This window comes from Crocuta crocuta, unplaced genomic scaffold, assembly GCF_008692635.1.
Source record: "Crocuta crocuta isolate KB4526 unplaced genomic scaffold, BGI_CrCroc_1.0 scaffold168, whole genome shotgun sequence".
NCBI classification, from domain to species: domain Eukaryota; kingdom Metazoa; phylum Chordata; class Mammalia; order Carnivora; family Hyaenidae; genus Crocuta; species Crocuta crocuta.
The window spans coordinates 4,439,160-4,462,245 of NW_027532591.1; the positions used below are offsets into that span (position 1 = coordinate 4,439,160).

The window sequence follows — 23,086 nt, forward strand, 5'->3', positions numbered from 1 at the left end:
TCTCTTTAGGGTTGCTATTCAAACCAGAATTATTTCCCCCCCTTAGGAAAATACTTTCCATGCAGAAATGTGAAAGTATTTGTGGAGAACTGCATTTTGACCTAAGGGATATCAGTGAGACAATGAGTGAAAATTACATAAGGATTATATATTAGACAAAAACATGAAACGAATGTTAAATTTCCTGAAATTGATCACTGCATTATGATATACAGTAAAACTTTGGTTTACAAGCACAATTCATTCTAGAAACATGCTTTTAATCCAAAGCACTTGTATATCAAAGCATATTTCAAGAACCATTGGTTCAGTTGTAATCATGTGACATTCAGTGTCATGTACTACTCATATTGCAAGACATTGCTCATTTATTGAGTTAAAATTTATTAGAAATATTTGCTCACCTTGCGGAACACTCACAGAACAAATTACTCACTATCCCTTTTCTTAGGAGATAACTGCTGAAGTATTTATGAGTAAGTTCATGATGCCTGCAACTGGCTTGCAAATGGTTCAGCAAATAATAATAATAATACAATGAGCCTAAAATAAAAAATACAAGAGGCAACAAGTGTTGGTGAGAGTGGGGAGAAAAAGAATACAGTCCTAACAAGAATCCTTTAAGGAAGGCATCATTATCCTCTTTGTATAAAGAAAGAGACTAGCTCAAAGATAAAAAGTGGCTTGCTTAGTCACATAACTAATAAGTTAAGGAGCCTGCTTTTCAAACCTATGTATGTCTGATACCAAAGTCATTGTACTTGTTTTTCCACATGATTTCCTCAGGGGCAGAAACTACTTTGATTTCTTTTTATATTATTAAGGCCTACATTGTGCCTGTGAGTAGTAGCCACGTCATAAATATTTCTTTGCTGAAAAATTGCTAGTCCAAACCATGTTAGATCATACTTCCGTATTTTCTTTGAGTATTTTCCCACCTGAAATACCCTGACTTATTCTTTGCCTATTTAAAATCTACGTTTGAAATGTCTCTCCTTGGAGTTTCCCTGACTGTTGCAGCTTACATTGAGCTCTTTCTCTCTGTTTGAATAATGCTAGCCCATACACGTTAGCACTGGATTGCATTCTGCCCTATATTGCCTGTACTGTCTTATTAACAGCTACCTTCTCAGGACAAGGACAGGGTCTTCTCTTTGGAATGCATCAGAGCTCATAACATAGACCTAATCACATGGCTCTTTGGTTAGATGACTTCTTTCATCTAGAGCCAAATAGCCCTTAGTAACATTGAGACATTACATTCAATTCTACACACTTCTGAGATTAGTAGTCGAAATCCTACTCTCTGATTAAGAGTCCTCCCTCACTGAGGGGTGCCTGGCTTGCTCAGTCAGTAGAGCATCTGACTCTTGATCTTAGGGTTGTGAATTCAAGCCCCATGTTGGGTGTAAAGATTACTTAAAAATAAAATCTTAAATAAAAAGAGTCCTCTATCATTGAACAGGAATTGCTGCTGAGGCACAATAAATTCACTATTAATATAGGATAAGAGTTGAAAACAGAGATGAAAACTAACTATATCAAGATTCCACCAATATAATTCCAAGTTCTACTTTCAGTCCCAGAATTCTTCAGTGTCTCTAGATTGTTTTGGAATTCCCAGGTTCTATTCTATCAACTCCCGGTTCTAATATTGGACATCCAGGTCTACTCTGAAAATACTGGGTTCTACTATTGGGAATCTATATTTTCCCATCATTCTAGTTTTGGGCTACAAGATTCTACTCTAGGAACCTAATAATTTATGTTTATATTTCCAGGTTGCATTCTTTAAGTCCCACATTCTCCCACTGGGCAAACAAATTCTGCTGTTAGAACCCAAGATGCTGCTTTTGGAATCATAGCTTCTACTTTGGCAACTCCAGATTCTATTTCCTAAATCCCAGATTCTAATATTTTAATAGTCCCAGATTCTATTGTGAAGGCTCAAGATTCTCACATTGGGGTGCAACTGGGTGGCTTAGTTGGTTAAGCATCTGACTCTTGATCTCAACTCAGGCCCTCAGCTCAGGATCTTGATCTCAGACTTACGNCTTAAAAAAAAAAAAAAAAAAATTCCAACACTGGAACTCCAGGTTCTATTGTTGGAATCACAGATCTCATTTTTGGAACAAAATGTTGTACTCTTTGAACTCAAGATCTTAATATTGGATAATACATTCTGCTATTACAATTTAAGATTTCATTATTGGAATTCCAGTTTTTAATCTGAGAACTCAAGAATTTAATGATTCTAGATTCTCGTATTAAAATACCTGGTTTTTGTCTCCCCTAAAGTTTCTACTATTAAAACTCGAGGTTTTATTCTCAGAAACTAAAATTCTACTTTAGTAACTTATAGTTTAGTTTCAGAAACACAGAATCCACTATTGGGATTAGACTTGACAATTCAGAGTTGAAGCTGAAGTGCTGGTATTAAAATTTAGGACTCTCATACTGAGATTAAATCAGGATCCTTCATCTGGAACTCTAATTTCAGAAATGAATGAATTTTTTTTGAAACCCCAGATTCTACTGTGTGAGCCCCTCATTCTATCATTGGACATAAAGATTATTCAAGTTGCTGCTACTAGAACTATAGTTTCTTTTTTTTTTTTTTTAATGTTTACTTTTGAGAGTGAGAGAGCTCATGAGCTGGGGAGGGGCAGAGAGAGAAGGGGACAGAGGATCTGAAGCAGGGTCCATGCTGACAGAAGTGAGCCTGATGTGGGGCCTGAACCCATGAACTGCAAAATCATGATCTGAGTTAGATGGGCAACTGACTGAGCCACCCAGGCACCCAGGAACTATAGTTTCTATTACGGTAACTCTAGGTTCTATTTATTAAACCTCAAGTTTTACTAATGGAATTCAAAGTTCTAGATTCTAGTATCTAGAGATACTTATGATAGTGGTTAGAGGCATGAGCTGTACAGGTACATAGCTTATGGTCAGATATGATCTCTGTGCTTCCCAGGTGTGTGACCTTTGGAAAGTTATTTAACCTCTGTGCTTCAGTTTCTTATTTGTAAAATAGGAATAAAAATAATAGAATTTTTGTGAGCATTAAATGTAATAATAATACATGCAAAGCTCTTAGAACATTGGCACATAGTAAGCAGACAGTCATTAGCATTATCACTGTTGAAGCCTGAGTCTAATAGTAATCTAATGAACTAGATTCCAATTTAAAAATTTCATAATTTAATATTGCACCTCAAGGTTCCATTATGGCACCTCAGGATTCTCTCCTGAAACTCAAGATGTGCTATCTGAATCTCATACTTTATACTTGTATTTTAGGCTAAGCCTTCAAACTTCAGTACTGTATTATTAGAACTTAAAGTTCCAATCTCAAAATCAAAGATTCTAATAATATAATCCCATGTTCTAATCTTGGAACTCCAGGTTTTAGTTCAGAAATTCTATGTTCTTTCTCTGACACTGAAATTCTATTTTTTTAAAAAAATTTTTTAAATGTTTTTATTTATTTCTGAGAGACAGAGATAGTGTGAGCAGGGGAGGGTCAGAGAGAAAAGGAGACACAGAATCTGAAGCAGGCTCCAGGCTCTGAGCTAGCTGTCAGCACAGAGCCATATGCGGGGCTCGAACCCATGAACCATGAGATCATGACCTGAGCTGAAGTCAGACGCCCAACCGACTGAGCCACCCAGGCGCCCCAACACTGAAATTCTATTGTTGAACCTCTAGATTCTCATAACCTGACATTTCACTATTAAAATTCCAGGCTCCAAATTCAGAGCTTGAGATTTGAATACTAAATTCCAGTATCTACTACTGAAACTTCAGGTTCTATTTTCTGAACCTGAGCAGTCTACCAATAGAACTCAGCTGTTCCTTGGAACTCAAAATTCTACTACTGAAAGTATAGGATCTACTCTTTGAACTTGAATCCTATAATTAGATTCCTAAGCCCCAAGCAGAAATTCTACTTTAGGAATTTCAATAATGGCAACCCAAGATATATATTTAGAATACCAAGTTCTGATCTGTGACTTTTATATTTTATTTTTGACCTCAAAGTTCTATCAGAGTCTGAGATCTTAACACTAAATTACAGGTGTCAAACTTGGAATGGCAGATTTTACTATTTTACTCCAGATTTCATTCTTATAACCCTAGATTTGAGTCTCCATTTTCTAGTTTCTATCTAGTGGATGCTGAGAAAGGTTTCTTGAGAATTTCCCAGGCATTACTACTTGATTATATACTGTCTGAATCATGCTCTCATATTCCTGAGATAACAAACTCCTTGATGAATGGAGTCCTCTAACAATGATTACAGTAAGGGGAAGAAAATTGGCCCATGACAAAATTGTTAAGTTAATGAAACTTCCCACAGTTCTCCTTCTTGCTGCCACTTACTGTCTCATCTTTGAGGCTCTTCTTCAGATACCTATTTCCTATGCACTCCCAATGCATCCATCCAATCCACTTAGGTCAAGTAAGTGGCTCTCAAGAATATATTTGAAACTTTTTACACTAGTGTACAAATGAATTAAAATATTTCATATATTCCCCTTCCCCTCTCCTCCATTTAAATATTTGCAATTTAAAGCCTCAGCCAAAGAGTTGAAGCTCCTAAAGTGACATTTCCTATATTTTCAAGGAATGAGAGCAGTAATTTGGAAAGAAAATCACAGGGCCTCTGAAAGACTGTTGTAATCAATCACCTTACCTGGTGGATCTATATATTATGATCCAAAAGATTCTGTGATTTGGAAAAGTTCCCTCATTTCCATTCCCATTTGTAAAATGGGGATAAAAATTCATGTAGATAATTTATATAAGAGAGCTTTGTGAACAATTATGCAATTACTCAGTGTTGGTAATTGTTATTGCCTCTATCCTTTACTCTTTTCTAAAGAGCACTCCCTAGCTGCTTTGGCCATGACTGCTGTGCCATGTGTTGGACATAGCTTGAATTACACTGCTATTTTTCTCCTAAGCAATGCCAACAATCACGTTAGATTTTCTCTAGCACACTTGAAGATCCATTAGAAAGAAAACTCCCTTGATTGGTTTCACTGAGTTTATAATAAATGATTGGAGATTAATGGGTTCAACAATTACTTACTGAATACTTACCAAGTGGAAAGGGCCAAGGAGACAAAGATGGAGAAGTGTTAATGCCTAGAGTTGAGGGGATGAGGGATATGCCAGTGTATTAGGGAAGACTTCGCAGAGTAGGTGATTTGGGGCACGCGGGTGGCTCAGTTGGTGAAGTGTCTGACTTTGGCTCAGGTGATGATCTCACAGTCTGTCAGTTTGGGCCCTACGTCAGGGTTTGTGCTGACAGCTCAGAGCCTGAAGACTGCTTTGGATTCTGTGTCTCCTCTCTCTCTCTCTTCCTCCCCAATTTGCACTCTGTATCTCTGTCAAAAATAAATAAAAATTAAAAAAAAAAAAGTAGGCGATTTCCTACCTGGGTCTCATGAAAGGAGTATAATTTTGAGAGGGGAATAAGAGCACTTCAGGCAAAGAAAACAATATGAACGAAGGTACAAAACTGTAAATGTGCCTTTGGGAGGGGTGCCTGGCTGGTTCAGTCAGAAGAGCATGTGACTTTTGATCAGGGTCATGAGTTCAAGCTCCACATTGGGTGTAGAGATTACTTAAGTAATTAAACTTTAATAAATAAATATTTAAAATGTCTTTGAGAATGGTAAATTTCTCTGTATAATCAGAGCATTATGTCCAAGGAAGGAGGAAATGATAACAATGGTTAATAGCCAATATTCACAGCCTCCTGTGTACAAAGACCTTTTAAACATATTCCCTCAAGGAAGGCTTTATAGTACAATGGCTGACACCATGGACTGTGATAGCAGCTAGATCGAGGTTTAAGGCTGTGTTATATTTGATAACTGATCCATTTAATAATTATTTAACCTCTCTAAGTTTTAGTTTTTTCTTCTGAAAATAATAATGCCCACTTCATTGGATTCTTGTCAGGATTAAATAAATTGGTCAAGTTCTTATACACTAGCCAGCACTTAATAACTGTAATAATTAGTAGCTAACATAAGTCACTATTATTTTTTAAATATTCATTTATTTTTTGAAAGAGAAGGAGAGCACAAGTGGGGGAGGGGTAGAGAGAGAGAGGGAGACACAGAATCTAGACGACTAGCAAAACAAACCCCAACAAGCAGCCTTGCCAATTTCTGTGGTATAAATGTTCTCACCATGGCCAATTTTACAAAGTTTTAAATTTTGAGGAAGTCCAATTTATATCTTTTCTTTGATTACTTGAACTTTTGGTGCCCTATCTAAGAAATTACTACCTAATCCGAAGTCACAAACATTTATATCAGTGTGTCCTTCTAAGAGTTTATAGTTTTAGCTTTTACATATAGGCCTTTGATTCATTTTGAGTTCATTTTTTTTTATATGGTGTGAGGTAGGGGTCCAAATTCATTCTTCTGCATGTAGATAACCAATGGTCTTGGCACCACTTGTTAAAATGACGATTCTTTCCCCATTGAGTGGTTATAGCACATTATAACTTAAAATATTCAACATGCTGAGAGTTAAAGTGTTTTATTTCTTAGTAAAAAAATTATCAACAGTAATTTGAACATTGCTTGCCTTCTTATTGTATAATTTCCAATATGACTGACCAACTTCTCCATGTTTGGAATATGCTCCTACTTCTTTCTAAGTTTGGATCAGCTTTCAACATTGTATTCTTTGTACTTTCAACATTGTGCAGGATCTCCAATAATTTTAATGTGAAAAACATTCATTCTTTTGGTCACAACCATTTTCCTCAATTATATCAATAAGTTTGCCTTTACTAAGTTTCTCTGGCTACATATGTAAAGTCTTTCAAACGCAGGGTGTGTCAATATTCCCATACTTAACCTTTTTTTCTATAATTCCATTTACATCCAATTAAAGTTTCACTTCCAGCCTTATCTCTTTTTGGTTTCTTTTTTTTAAAGTTTGTTTGTTTGTTTATATAATCTCCACACTCAACATGGAGCTTGAAGTCACGACCCCAAGAGCAAGAGTTGCACATTCCTCTGACTGAGCCAGACAGGTGCCCCTCACTTTTTGTTTCTTTGCTTCATTTGATCTCCTCCCCCCCAATTCCCTTGTTTGTTTATTCATTCCTATAAAATGTCATGTGGGTTTTATCATTGGTAGAAAAAGAGGCAACACAATATACAGTTTATTGTCTGTATGAAAATTTAAAAAAAGATACTAATCACTGACAAACTTGAAAGAAGTGATTGATGGGGCCTGGCTGGCTCAGCTGGTAGAGCATCTGACTCCCAATTCCTGTGTTGTAAGTTCAAGCCCCACGTTGGGTGCACAGCTTACAGAAAAAAAGAAGGAAAAAAAATAAGGAAAGAAAGAAGTGATGTGATTGGTCACTGAACATGATATTCATGGACTGAAGAGATAGCAGCAAAATTTGTACTTAATGCCATTACTTACAGTTAATATGATAAATGAAACTTGGGGGCGCGTGGCTGGCTCAGTCTGTGAACCATGCAACTCTTGATCTTGCAGGTGTGAGTTTGAACCCCAGGCTGGGTGTAGGGATTACTTAAAAATAAAACCTAAAAAAAAAAAAGAAAGAAACTTGAATTGTGTTATTGGGGGATGATATTACACTAATCTGTGCAGTTTTCAGAATTGTGCAAAGCAAGGGCTGCTTGTATTTAACTCTGTTTTTAATATAATGTGTTTAATTATACTTTTATATAATTTAGTTTTAAAAACTGCTGTGTTTAACAATTGGCTCACAAAGTTTCTTAAAATTTAATAACTTGCTCTCATGATCCAATACAAGCTGGCCCCAGCCCATCACTGTTTTCAGCTTACATACTCTTCAATTTTATGAATCCAATCCTTCCTTTCTAAAGCCAAAACACAGACACACATACATATAAATACTTTCAAAATGAAGAAAAAAACAGGTTTTTTTCAACTGTGTATTCTTACAGCATCTGTATCATAGCTGGAGCTCAGTGTTTGTAGAATTCAGGTGAATTCATACAAGAATGTACGCATATGTTCAGTTATTTCCTCATATGCACAATTGGGGTACAGCATGTCCAAATAAAACATACCTGTGAGTCATCGGGTTGTAATGCATGCTCACTATATGGGCTGGTCTGTGTGTGCCCCCAAATATTTTTTTATTTACTTGTTTTTCTGATTATGAGAGAATATATGTACATTGGAAAGAATGGGGAAGGATATAAAGAAGCTGTTCATTCTTTTTTAGAGTTTTAGAGATATAGATAGGAAACAACATTTGAGGTTGAAAAGATGAGAAAGGGCAAGGGAAGATAATTAACTTTGAGTGCCTACCATATACCTGGCACTTTCTTGATAACACATAAAATCATGTACCATACAAATGAGAAAAATAAGACTTAGAAAGAATGAGTGTCTTTCTTCGAATAGCCTGACATTGGTGGAGCTGTGAATTGAACTCATATCACTTAATTTCAAAGTGGGAGCTCTTTCCATCGTACTGCACCATCTCTCTAGTGTGGAATAAGCTGGTGAGCTAAAGGAACCCTAACTGAACTGGACACCCTAAGGAAAGGCCCATATTTTCAAATGCCTAAATAACAACTTTCCTCCTCAGTCTAGTAGATTATTTATATTATTAGAACCCAGGTGTCTGGTCTCTAACCCAGGGTCTTTGTATTGTAACCAACCATAAATGCCATGCTGCCTTATATGTAATTCTTATGAAAAATATGTCATAATTATTCCTCAAAGTCAAGTGTATCCTAATACTTTCCTTCTGGAACCAGAGGATGGCAGTGTGAGTCACTATGAACAGTGTTAATAATAATGTTTATGCTCATGCAAATACACTCTTATGTATATGGAAGCACTGGACTCACATTACAAATGCTTGCAGTGGTTTTCCCCTCCCTGATGGTTGGTGCACATTCCCATTCTGAGTGTGGGTGGAGGTGTGGCTGTGTTGAAGCAATAAGGAAATCTGTTGTCAGATGGACCTATGCTGAAATCTTAGCTCTGCCACTTACAATCACCTTAGACAAATAACTTCACCTCTCTAAACCTCAGTGTCCTAATCTGTCAACATGTTAAAATAGCAGTTATCTTTTTTTCCTCCAAGCCTGTTCCTCCTTCCCTACTGTCTCCCTCTCTGATAGCACTGACTACCAAGTTGCCCAAGACAGAAACCCAAGTGTCTCCTTTGATTTCTCCCTCTTTTTCACATGCCAATACAGTCATAGTTGGATGATTTTGCTCCTGAGATCACCATTCTCCCTATACTACCCTAATTCAGGTCACCATTACTTTTGCCTGGATTACTGCAAGAGACACTTATAAAGGCTTCCTTGTCTCCAAATGTGTGTTCTCTAGGTTCTACATAACAGTTAAAGTGATCTTTTCTAAAAACAAAGATTTTAGACCAGCTTAAAGCTCTAATGGCTTCCTATCACCCATAAGATAAAATATAAAGTCCTTGATATGAATTATAAGGCCTTTTCAGATTTGGTGCCTGTCTTGGCTGTCTCTGCTCCCAAGCTTGCCCTCACTGCCTCAGCCGAAATAGCTTTCTCCATTCTCCAGACACATCATGCTTTCTCTTGCCTGTATATTTTGCACATTATTATTTTTGTAATGTTTATTTTTGAGAGAGAGAGTGACAGAGCATGAGGGAGGGGCAGAGAGAGAGAGGAAGACACAAAATACAAAGCAGGCTCTGTGCTTGGTGCTGATAGTTCAGAGGGTCCTGGGGCTTGAACTTACAGACTGTGAGATCATGACCTGGGAAAGTCAGACACTCAATTGACTGAGCCATCTAGGTACCCCTAGGTTTTTCCACATTCTATTTCTGCTTCCTGGAACATGTTCTTTCCCTATCTACTCCCCTCCTGCTCCTCCACCCAAGTTTTACTTACCTAAGTCCTAGTCACTCTTGAGATCTCTGCTTAGGTATCATTTCGTCTAAAAAGTCTTGCCCAAACCTTACGTTTGGGTCAGATGTCCCTGAATTGTGTTCCTATAGCACACTATCCTTACCCTCTAAAATCATAACTGCCTATTTTCTAATCTGCCTCTACCAGTGGAGTCTGAATTCCATAAGGGAAGAGGCAATATCTTGCTTACCACAGAACATAGTGCTGGGTAAATAGTAGTGTTCAGTAAATGGTTGACCAACTGATTGAATTAACAAACTGTTCTTTGATCTCATTGCCCAGACTCTTGGTTTTGTGTTCTATGTTTCAGCATCTACTTGTGGCCTCTTTTCTGGTTTTGGTGACCTGTTCTCTTCTTGCACCCTAGGTATCTCCCAAGGCAACTCTATATTCTCTCTTATTGTTAGCATCTTCTGTATTTCCAATTAGTATAGTCCATTCTTTATCCTCAAAGAATATAGGATATCTGTGCTGGTTGACTCTGACCACCACACCTACTTGCTCTGAGAGATTCAGATAATAACAACCATTACCATTAATGAGCACCTAGTATGTGCCAATTCCTTGTATATATAACAAACATTAGCTTCATTTTATTGATGAGAAAACAGGTCCTTCTGTACATATCTAGTAATTACTAAGGATGTGAATCAATGGCTATCTTGTTTCAAACATTTTTCCACTACATAGTCTTGAAAGTGTTTGTTCCCTTATTATATCAGGTTTGACAGAAAATATTTGTGTTGGTAGGGGATAGAGGCAATGATAGCAGTGAGGCACAACCTTTGGTAAGGGGAATTTGATGATATCTAACAGAACTACATATGCATTTATCTTTTGGGTTTTTTTAAAGGTTTTTTTTTTTAATTTTTGAGAGAGAGAGAAAGCATGCATGAGCAGGGGAGAAGGGCAGAGGGAGAGAGAGAGAATCTTAAGCAGGCTCCACATGGAGCCTGATGCAGGGCTGGATCTCACAACTGTGAGATCATGACCTGACCCAAAATCAAAAGTCAAAATCAAAAGATACTCAACTGACTGAGCCACCCAGGCACCCCTGCATTTATCTTTTGACTCAGATATCCCACTTCTAAGAATATACCCTAAAGATACATCTGCAACATTAGAAAAACACACATATACAAAATTATCCATTGCAACATTGTTTATAATGCAAAATACTGGAAACAACCTCAATATCTTCACATAGGAGAATGGTTGAATAAACTGGAGATGGCTCTCAAACATTTGGTCACAGGCCCTGTTTGCTCTCTTAAAAAATTATTGAGGACCCCAGAGTTCCTTGTTTATGTGGATTATACCTATTGATATTTATCATCTTTGAAATTAAAACTAAAGAAAAATTTAAGGCAATTATTCATTTAAAATAGCAATAGTGAACTTATTATGTTTTAACATAAATAACTCATCTTAATAAAAGATAACTGTATATTCCAAAACAAAAATATAGTAAGAAGAATGGTATTATTTGCATTTTTGCAAATTTCTTTAAAGTTATTCCACAAGAAGACAGCTGGGTTATTATATCTGCTTCTGCATTCAATCTGTTGGGATATGTTGTTTTACTTTACGTATATGAAGAAAATCTGTCCTGTAGTTAGAAAAGTGAGGAGTATGTTAATTGTCATTAGATACTTGTGGATATTTTCTTTGATACTACATCAAAACTTCACAAGTGGCAATTTCTTAAAGATTAGCTGCAATATGGAATCTGAAACCATTATCAATGAACTTTTTGTACTTTGCTCCATGAAGATCCTTTGGTCTATAGTACACTTTAATGGGATATTTTATCCATATATGTTTTTGTAACATCATGCATTGGTCATCTGAAAAAATACCAGCTCAATGAGTTATGTAGATCTACAAATGTTGACACATTTCACTATACAATAATTAAAAAAAAAAAACCACACTCCACAACATTTGTTAATATCACCACCCATGTCTTCAGAAAAGTTTCGGAAGCTGTTGAGTTCATGGTGGTGAATATAAGATTTCCAAAATTCTAATTTTTACTTGAAAGCTTGCATTTTATCATTGGGAACAAGTACTATTAGTTCTTTTCCTCGAAGTGACAGGCATACTTCATCTTTACTTTCCAGAAAATGTCTGCCAAATTCCCATATCTGAATAACCATAGTCTATTTTTCTTTAAAGTAAAAGTGATATTCAAGTAAAAGTGAGGTGTGTGTGTGTGCGTGTGCGCACGCTTCCTAGTTTTACTCATTGAAAGAGTTTAGACGTGATGGCACTATGGTGGAAATGAGAACACCTACTACCTAGATTTTGATTTTTAAATACCATCCTCCGCTAAATGGAACTAGGACTGTGAGAGGAAATGAGTGATTCTAGGCTCTGGGAAAGCACAAAGTGATCCCCGGATTTAGTGCCAGAAACTAAGTAAAATGCTTATAAAATGATGATGAGATGATAAAAGAACACAGAACCCAGCCAAATCTGAAAGTATTTTTATAGTGATTACATAATTCATAGAACAAAATAAAAATTGATGAGCTCATTCTAATATAAATCAATAAATTGATAAATGAATAAATATGGGAGAAGCAAGAAGCTCTCCCATATAAGAAAAATAAAAAATGTATAAGGAATAACGATGGAATTAGAAAATTATCATTTGGCAATCTCTAGTCATAACAGATTCAAGCAAGAATTATCAATAAATGTTAAAACTTGTGTGTGGTCTCAAATAATCTCTCCACAATATATTAATTAGAAAAAGTGAACTAGTTACTTTACGCTGGATAAACCTGGCAGATTATCACCTTAATTAACCAAGTGAACAAAGCTGTTATCACCAGTGATGGGACCTACAGGTATCACATGCCTCATGATGCATTAAGAAAGATACAACATCAATTCTGTAGTATTCTTGCCAAAAATGCATAACTTGAATCTAGTCAAGAAAAAAACCAGACAAATGCAAATTGAGGGATATTTTACAAAATAAATGGACTGTATTCTTTAAAAGTATCAAGATCATAAAAGACAAAGACTGAGAAACTGTTCCAGATTAGAGAAAATGAAAGAGATTTAACAACGTACTATAATGTGTGATCTTGCACTGAATCCTGGACCATAAAAAAGCAATTATTTTCTTTTTGTGTAGGAATATTGGTAGGACAATTCGCAAAATTTGAATAAGGTCATAGATTAGATCATAGTATTATATCAATGTTTAGATCATAGTATTATATCAATGTTAAGTTTGTGATTTTGCTAATTGTACTATGATATTTGTACTTTGTTTTGAGGAAATGCACTGAAAAGTATTTAGGGATAAATGAGTCAGAAAATAATACACTAGTTTGTTTATACATTTATATGTATATCTATCTCTCTATAGAGACAGAAGAAAAAGCAAGAATGACAGCGAGTGCACACATAAAGTAACCAAGTATAATAAAGCCAATGTGGTTAGATATGGGTAAAAGATATATAGGAATTTTTGTAGTAGTTTTGCAACTTTTCTTTTTTTTTAAATTTTTAAATGTTTTATTTATTTCTGAGAGAGAGAGAGAGAGAGAGTGAGCAGCGGAGGGTCAGAGAGAGAGAGAGACACACACACACACACAAAATCTGAAGCAGGCTCCAAGCTTTGAGCTCTCGGCACAGAGCCCGACACGGGGCTCGAACCCACGAACCGTGAGATCATGACCTGAGCTGAAGTCAGACACTTAACCGACTGAGCCACCCAGGCATGTCATTTGCAACTTTTCTTTAAATCTGAAATTTTTTTATTATTTTATTTATTTATTTATTTATTTATTTATTTATTTATTTATTTTAACATTAATTTATTTTTTAGAGACAGAGTGTGAGCAGGGGACTGGAAGAGAAAGAGAGAGACACAGAATCCAAAGCAGGCTCCAAGCCTGACATGGGGCTCGACTCACAAACCACGAGATCATGACCTGAGCCAAAGTTAGGTACTTAACCAACTGAGCCACCCAGTCTCCCCTATTTCTTTTTTTTTAAGAGAGAGAGCATGAGTGGGGGAGAGGGGCAGAGGGAGAGAGGATTTTAAGCAGGCTCCATGCCAAGCAGGGCTCAATGATCCCACGACCCTGTGGATCATAACCCGAGCCAAAATTAAGAATCAGATGCTTAAATGAGCCATCTCGTTGCCCCTAAATCTGAAATTAATTTTTTTAAGTTTAAATATCCTATAAACATTTTGCACTATTTCCTTCTAAATATTTTATTTATATATTCAATATGTAAAAACATAGTTGGGATCATACAATAGTCTTTTTTACTTAACATTGTTTTTCTTAATTTGATATTGAATCATCATTTCTTTTTCTTTTTTTTCTTTTTTAAAAACATTTATCTGTTTATTTTTAATGTTTATTTATTTTTGACACAGAGAAAGAGAGAGTCAGAGTGTGAGTGGGGAAGGGGCAGAGAGAAAGAGAGGGAGACAAAGAACCCAAAGCAGGCTCCAGGCTCCGAGCTGTCAGCACAGAGCCCAACGCAGGGCTTGAACTCACAAACCATGAGATTATGACCTGAGCTGAAGTCAGCTTAACCTTGACTGAGCTGGCCAGGTGCCCCTTCAGAAGCGGTTTTCAATGCCATTTGAAATTCTTTAAAAACACAATTGTTAATGAATGAATATTTTTATGTGTATAATGATTCATTTAATCCATTTATAGTTTCTCTTATATTTGTCATAAACCTACAGTAAAATATATAATACATTTCTTTTTGCACTTATTTGTTCACATATTTAACTTACTTATGTTTGAGTCTCCAAATGGGAATTGCTTTGTTCTTTTTTAAATGATTCAAGAGACCTAACAAACTCCTAAATGTCCCCAATTTCCTTTTTATGTTTGTGCTGCTTTACTGACTTATGGCCTGCTCTAAGGCTTGCTTGTTTCATAACAGACTGAATTCTGGGTTTGACTCCTGGTTGTGGTTGGTGATTGTAGAGGGGTGTGGAGGACAACAGCTGGGAGCAGCAGGCTGGGGCAGTTGGGGTTGCAGGGCAATCACTGGTTGAAGGGGAGTCTTACTCTTTGGTGGGCCCTGAAAGTTAAAGGGAAAGGCCTAAAAAGTCACTCACTGAATGGGTGGAATACATTAGCTTGATGCACATCAGCTTAGTCCAGTTTAATATTCTCTGAGCTGTATTCTGTGCTGAGACTGGTTGGGGGGACACAGAGAAGAATCAAACACTGAACCTGGCTCACAGGGCTCAAAAATCTGATAGGAGAGACATATAGGTAAACAGAAATTGACAGTGTAGTGATGAGTACTTATAAATTGAGAAGCACAAAGATTATTGCAAGCATGAAAAAGGTCTTGTGCCTTCTTTTAAACAAACCTTTAGGGGCACCTGGGTGGCTCAGGTCATGATCTCACAGTTCGTGGGTTTGAGCCCCGTGTAGGGCTCTGTGCTGACAGCTCAGATCTTGGAGCCTGCTTCAGATTCTGTGTCTCCCTCTCTCTCTGTCCCTTCCCCACTCATGCTCTGTTTCTGTCTTTCTCAAAAATAAATAAACATAAAAAATTTTTTTAAAAAGCCAAACTTTTATACAGTATCTACTCATATACAAATATAATATTCATTCATTCGTTCATCTTTTCTCCCTCCTTTCCTTCTTTTCATTCATTGTATATATATTTTATTTTTTAAAATGTTTATTTATTTTTGAGAGAGTGTGAGAGGGGGAGGGGTAGAGAGAGACCAACAGAGAGAATCCCAAGCAGGCTCTGTGCTGACACTGGGCTTGATCCCATTAACTGTGAGATCATTACCTGAGCCAAAATCAAGAGTCAGATGCTTAGCCAACTGAGCCACCAAGGCACTCCTGTATATATAATTTATTGAGCATAGACCCTAGACCAAAGTGGGTGGCAGTGGAGTTGGAGAGGAGAAAAACTCAATAAAAGCAAGAAGTAGAATTTATCAGGCTCAGCAACCAATTGTCCAGGACAGAAACACAAGAGTTAAGAATCACTCCTTTGCTGTTCACAAAGTCAGGAAATGGATATCTTTTTGGCCTGATTTCTCCCCAGTTTTATAGAGGTATAAGTGAGAAGTAAAAGAACTGAACTTTTTTTTTAGTTTATTATTATTTTTTTAGTAATCTCTACACCAATCATGGGGCTTGAACTCAGGATACTGAGCTCAAGAGTTACATGCTTCTAACTGAGCTGGCCAGGTGCCCCAAGGCCTTAATTTTTTTAATGTTTATTTCTGAGAGACAGAGACAGAATGCCAGTGGGGGGGGTGGTGGGCGCAGAGAGAGGGAGACACAGAATCCAAAGTAGACTCCAGGCTCTGAGCTGCCAGCACAGAGCCTAACATGGGGCTCGAACCCATGAAACATGAGATCATGACCTGAGCTGAAGTTGGATGCTCAACTGACTGAGCCACCCAGGCACCCCCGAAGGCCTTAATTTTTAAGAATAAAAGTTAAAGGGCACAGGAACTTTTGATCAGGGTGCTACAGCTTTAACTCATATGGAGAAACTATTTTTAGAATACTGGGTTTCTATAGGATATATATGGCACAGCAAGGAAAGCAGGAAGGTGTACCAGGTTACAAATAAACAGGTATTTTAGAGTCACTGTATAGTTGTAGAAATCAACACAAAATTGAGAGTGGGGTAATTAAAGCAATTGACAGCAGGTAAAAGATTAAAATTAATAGTAGAGAAGGGGAAAACAGACGAGAGTTTTCAGGAGCAGAAAGCAAACTGGGTAGGAAGAGTTGAATGATAGAATTAAATTATAGATGAAAGGATTTATAGTAGATTACTATGATCTGGGAGGTGGTAGTGATAATAAAGACAGTCTCTTTCAGCAACATATTTTAATAGAAGGGGAGAAAGTGTGAAGCAAGAGGAAACTGGTCCTGGGAACAAATGAATCATCTTCCAGTAGTAGCTACACCCTGGGTAGCATGATTATTCATAAACAAATGCAGATTTCCTGTGGTGGTAGTCAACCAGGCTTGGAAAGCAGTGCTAATGTTGGGTTGCCAAACTAATCTAAATGAAAGGGCCTATTTCTCTAGATTGAAAATTTTTAGCAACAGTAACTTACTCTTAACAGCATATTCTGAATATTGCAGAAACAACTATTAGGGGCATCAGAAGGGAGAATGAAGAAATTTCAGGGTCTACTTCCAGCTTTCCCTTAGGATGTATTTCACATGTAAAATGGTGGTAGTATAGTACTTAATTCATAGAATTGTTATGAGGATGAATCATAGTTTCCCTCTGAGCCCCAGTTTCTCTTGTTATAAAAAGAGGATAGTGATTTTTCTTTTTTCTATTTTTTTGTAATGTGACTCAGAAGTAGGTGGTGAAAGCACACTTAGGATTGTACAAGAACAGGAACAGCTTTCATTGATTGGAAGAGAGCCGTAAGGTTATATTTTTTCTAAGGTGGCTGTTCAATTATTATTTGAAAGATCCCAGAGACTTTATATAATTTTCTCATTAAGATTTATTATTAGGACATAACCTAAGGTCAGATTGCCTTATAATCTTTATATACAGAAAAATATACTAGCTTTATGCTAATATCTGCTATGCAATAGAATGTTATAGCATCCAGTGTGTTAAGCTCTATTTTTCCTCAGTGGAGTGATGTTATATAAATCCATTAGGAAAATTCTGGGAAATTTTACCCAGACCAGGGATGATAAAGAACAATGCAACCATTTTTCTTCTTTTTTGATGCACTCATCTTTTGATACAAATAAATTTTTTAATTTTTTTTAATGTTTTATTCATTTCTAGGAGAGAGAGAGAGACAGTGTGAGCAGGGGAGGGTCAGAGAGAGAGGGAGTCACAGACTCTGAAACAGGCTCCAGGCTCTGAGCTGGCAGTCAGCACAGACCCCGACGCGGGGCTCGAAACCACGAACCGCGAGATCATGACCTAAGCGAAAGACGGACGCTTAACCGACTAAGCCACCCAGGCGCCCCTGATACAAATAAATTTACATATAGAGATTAAGTGAGAACAAAAACAGAAGAGAACAATCTTGAATCTAAGAAAGACTGAGAGGGGCACCTGGGTGGCTCAGTTAAGTGTCAACTTTGGTTTAGGTCATGATCTCACGGTTTGTGACTTTGAGGCCCCGTTGGGGCTCTGTGCTGATGACTGGGAACCTGGAGCCTGCTTTGGATTCTGTCTTCCTCTCTCTCTGCCCTTTCCCCATTTGTGTTCTGTCTATCTGTCTCTCAAACATAAAAAAATTAACGAAAAAAAGAAAGACTGAGAGGGTGTTTTGGAACCAACAATAATTGGAACTAACATTTATTGAGTATCTTCTCTGGGCCAGTTCCTTCACATAAATTATCTCCAATTTTCACAACAAGCAGCAAGGCAGGCATTAGAAAACCCAGGTTCAGAAATATTATGTAAGTTGCCCAGGGTCATAAAGCTAACCATGACAGAGCTGGAATTGGTAATATCACGAACAGTCGGCCACCAACGGCCCTGCTCTTTCTACTATAGCACTCTATGATAAAATAATGTACCGTTATTTGGGAAATTTGGGACCAGAGGATTTGAAGAATTTCTTTCCCTATTTCCCCTCTAACGGTCTTTTCGTTTTTATTGTTTTTGGTCTGATGTTTGCACTCTAGAGCTTGAATGGGATCGAATATGGGGTATCTGTAAACAGAATGATTCCACAGCCCCCGCTCAGTAACAATTTCCTTCCTTCAGAGCCTTACCTGGGATTTGGCGGGGGTTGGGAGGAAAGAATAGGGGTAGAGGTGGGGGAGGGGGTTCGTTAGAAAAGATGGATGGCTTTTTTCTTACCTTTAAGTTGTTTATGAATTTCAGGACAACCCGTTGGCTATTCTCTTGATCGGCATATTATTTTTTTCTAATTTTGGGGCGGTTTGGGATTAAAGATTTGGTATCTGTAGGACATTTCTGTAACGATCAGCACTGTAAATCCAAAAAAAGTTAAGGTCAATGGCAATTCCTTCATCTGTTTTGGGAGAGGTGTGTGTGTGTAAAAGGTTGGCTCTGGGTCACTCTCGTCTCTTGTTACACCCAGACACACTGAAGGGATTAGAAGGGATCCCTCTCGAATCATGAGAGATGAAAACGAGCGATTCCCTCACTTCCTGCTCTCAGGTGAACGTCCGAGCGACAGAAACGTTCACGTACCTTCTGGAGGGCAGGAAAAGGTGCAAAGGCGCTCAGGGCCCAAGGGCTGGGAGTGGGGCGGGGGCTAGCCACGGTAGGTGGGGATCTAGGGGTTTCTGCNGTTCGCTGGCCTTCAGCCACAGGGAAGGGCCCTGGCAGTAGCCTTCGGGCCGGGCGGACGGGGCGTCCTGCCGCTGCGGCCGCCTCCCCCACCCCGCGGCTCTGGGCCCTCAACGCTTCTTCTCCGCGTCCCCCGGGAGGCGCGTGGGGGGAGACTAGGCCCTGCGCCGCCGGGAAGCCCTCGCCCGGCCTCGGTTCCTGCGCGGCCCGGTGTGTGTGTGTGGAGCGGGACTGCTGGCGGGGGCTCTGGCACCTTTCAGGTTGGCTCCGGACCCGGGCCGAGCGCAGCCTCTTACCCCGGGCCCGGCACGTACATCCAGGAGGGAGGCAAAGGACGCCTGTTTGCAAACAGCCTCGGCTTTTCCGCGCCGGGTAGCGAGTCCCGCAGAGTCCCGGGGGGAGGGGTGGGAGGGCTGGTGAGAATTGGAGTGCGGAAAGTGCGCGGCCCTGACAGCCCCCGGTACTCCTGAGTGTCATTCACTGATCTGACTGTGTTGAAAACAGTTGTTTGCGTTTTATTTGAGCTGAAATTTCATCACCTGCAGGTAGCTCATCCCTGCCGCTTTCTATTACATTTTGCCCCTAAGAGTGGTCTGCCTTAGAGAAAGCCCAATCCTAGCTTTGCTTTAAGTTTCCTACATAAATACAATTACAAGAATACCTTTTTGTTTTTGAAACAAGGGTATGTGCCCCTTCTCCCCAGCAAAAGAGTGTAAATATCTTAATGTCTCAGTTCTGGGTACAAGAATGTTCCACCTACATAGATCCATAGAATGGATGACAAGAGAATTTTAAGAAGTTGTGCTGTCCTAATAACAGATACCTGATGAAAAGGGGACATATTCTAAATTTTTCGAAGTTAAGTAGTTTGTTTGGTATTAATGTGGAAAAAAAGGTAATGATTACAGTTTGATAACTTAAGTCAGGTGTTTGGGTGTTTATGGTTCATGATCAATATGATTACAGGTTTTTCTTGTTTTCCTATTATGTATATAAAGGTTGTAGAATTAATAAGTACTTCTAAAACTTTCATAATCATGAATAAAGTAATTATCTTTATTGTAGGAAATTCAAAAGTGCAGGATCCTACCATGTCAACTCTCAATAAATATTTAATAGTGAGGGAAAAGTTACCCATAATCTTACAGTTAGTACATTTTGATGGTCATTTAAAGTTTTAAATGGGCTTGTATTGGCGATTTTAAAATTATTGATTTAAGATTAGTTAAGTATTCAAATTATTACTATTGAATTATTATTATTTCTATCAGGTTAACTGTTCCATTTTACTGTTTAACATCCAGTCATTTGTGTAAGACCTATAAAAGTGTTTTACTAAATTATATTGCAGTCATAGTTGAATTCATCAGTTTAAACAGAATAACATGGGTAACTATCTAATAGACCCTTGATTTACCTTCTGTGCAGCATGGGAAGCTTCTGAAGTCTAGGGAGGTTTGATGTAGTAAACATTTTTGAGGACCTATTGGACCTATTCTGTTAGTTAGAGGCAGTAGCCTTGGATTGTTTTTGTTACGATTTTGCTTAAATATTTATAACTGTAAAAAATTGGCTTGATTAAAAAAGTGGAGGGGGAGTAAATTAAGTTTCAAAAAGTCTAGTTCAGTTCTCATTGTGTTTTTAAAGATTACCAACATTAGAATCAGCTGAGAGTGCTTATTGAAGTGTGCAGATTCCTGGTCCCTTGAATCAGAATTTCTAGGGATGATGCTAGTCCAGGGATCTTTATTTTTATCAAGCTCCCCAATTCTTAGTCCTACTAATGTTTGAGAATCACTGATACAGTAAGTTAAAACTTAACTAACCTTGCCAAGGCTAATGACAGTATCTGTTTTCTAGCAAAGCTATTAATCTTAAGCAGCATTACAGTCATTTCTTATAGCAACAGATAATGGCATTACAATCTTAGAAAGAAAAATGATATTTCAAGGGATAGCTGATTCAATTAACATGTATTGAGAGTTTTTTTCTGGTAGATGTGGTGTTGTAGAAGGATACCTGGCTACTTTGGCACTTAATCTCTCCTTGGACTTTGAGGACGTCTAAAATATAGATACAGATGGTTATTAACTTACCTTGCAAGGTTTTTAGAGTAAATTCACCTGAAAAAGTTTTGTAGTTTGTAGAATATCTTTATAAAATTTTAGCTATTAATATTAAGTGTCAGGTCCTATCTTTGATGTTCTAAGAAATACAAAAATGACCATGGTCTCTGCTAGCAACTAGCCAACTGTGGAAGCAGAACATGTTTAACTGTTACAAGGCAGGGTCAAATGAGAGTTGTTATGAATAGAACATGCTAGCTCTCTCTTTAAGGCTTCTAATCTTTAATCCAATAGCTTGTCCTTTAAGGATATTAATATTCTTAATATTATATTATCATTGTATTATATTAATACATAAGAATATAATATCAAGAACATTAAAAATTTTTATATATGGTGATTCCTTTTTCTTTCAGTTCCTGATTCAGGGTTTTATTCTGTAAGGAGAAAATTGTTTATGTTGCCTGGTAACCAGTAGTTGTAGATTAACTCCCTTAGAATGAATGAAGATGATCCCATTTCTTCTTCTGTTACTAAGCTACTGGTGTTCATCCCATTCAGTAAACTTTTATTTGGCACCTGTTATGTGCTGACCACAAAAGAATTGCAAGACACAAAGCTTGTTTAAGAGCTAATTGCCTGGATTTTTAACTTAAATTCTTATGTTCCTAAAGAGATGCTGTGTGTGTGTGTGTGTGTGTGAGTGTGAGTGTGTGTGTGTGTGTGTGGTGTTTTATGGTTGTTAATTGCATGATGTGGTGAATATGGAGTTAGATGTGGTCAGGAATCCTTGCTACAACTCTTAGAGCACTGTGACATTAAGATCCTGAGTTTCTTCTTATGTAGTAATAGTTGAAGTAATAGTACCCATCACAGGGAAGTAGAACTGGTTCCGTGAGAATAAAAATAATAAAAACCAATTAGCTCAGGGTCTGTCTCATAGAAGGTGCCCAATAAATGTTCACATCCATTCCTCTTTTTGGGAAAAACAAAAGCAAAAATTAGAGTTTGGAATTTCTTTTTTTTTTTTTAATGTTTTATTTATTTCTAGGAGAGAGACAGAGAGAGAGAGACAGCGCGAGCAGGGGAGGGTAAGAGAGAGAGGGAGTCACAGACTGAAACAGGCTCCAGGCTCTGAGCCGGCAGTCAGCACAGAGCCCGACGCGGGGCTCGAACCCACGAACCGTGAGATCATGACCTAAGCGAAAGTCGGATGCTTAACCGACTAAGCCACCCAGGCGCCCTAGAGTTTGGAATTTCTAAGTGACTTAAAACATGGTATTTTTAAGTTTTTTAGAGAATGAGTCTACTTTTGGAATTCTTAAAAATTTTTTGGTAGAAAACAATTTTGATCTTTAAAAAAACTTTTTTTAAATGTTTTATTTAGTTTTTGAGAAGAGAGGGAGGGAGGGAGGGAGTGGGAGTGAGAGGGAGACACAGAATCCAATACAGGCTCCAGGCTCTGAACTGTCAGCACAGAGCCCAATGCGGGGCTTGAACTCACATACTGTGAGATCATCACCTGAGCCAAAGTCGGTTGCTTAACCAACTGAGCCACCCAGGCGCCTCAATTTTGGTCTTAATTATACATAATTCCCATTTCATTTTTACTGAATAGATGAGCTATTCTCTGTGTATAGGGTATACTTGTTACATTATCTAAGTTTTATTCACTTTCCATTATTTTCAGAGTTTTATATGATTTTTTATTTTACTTGTGTGTGTACCTGCATTGCACTTTCTTACTATAAAATAATCGACAAAAGATAAATGGTTGCTGTTATT

The 23,086-nt window shown here is 37.7% G+C and overlaps 1 long non-coding RNA gene across 1 annotated transcript; it reads right to left on the reverse strand.

Annotated features, from left to right (window-relative positions):
• Window positions 1-464: 464 nt before the first annotated feature.
• Window positions 465-19,188, reverse strand: LOC144244441 (uncharacterized). The gene is made up of 5 exons (XR_013338946.1): window positions 19,137-19,188; window positions 18,780-18,911; window positions 7,468-7,592; window positions 5,110-5,396; window positions 465-543 (listed from the first exon to the last, which is right to left on the reverse strand). It is a non-coding gene; the product is annotated as an uncharacterized LOC144244441 (long non-coding RNA).
• Window positions 19,189-23,086: the final 3,898 nt, after the last annotated feature.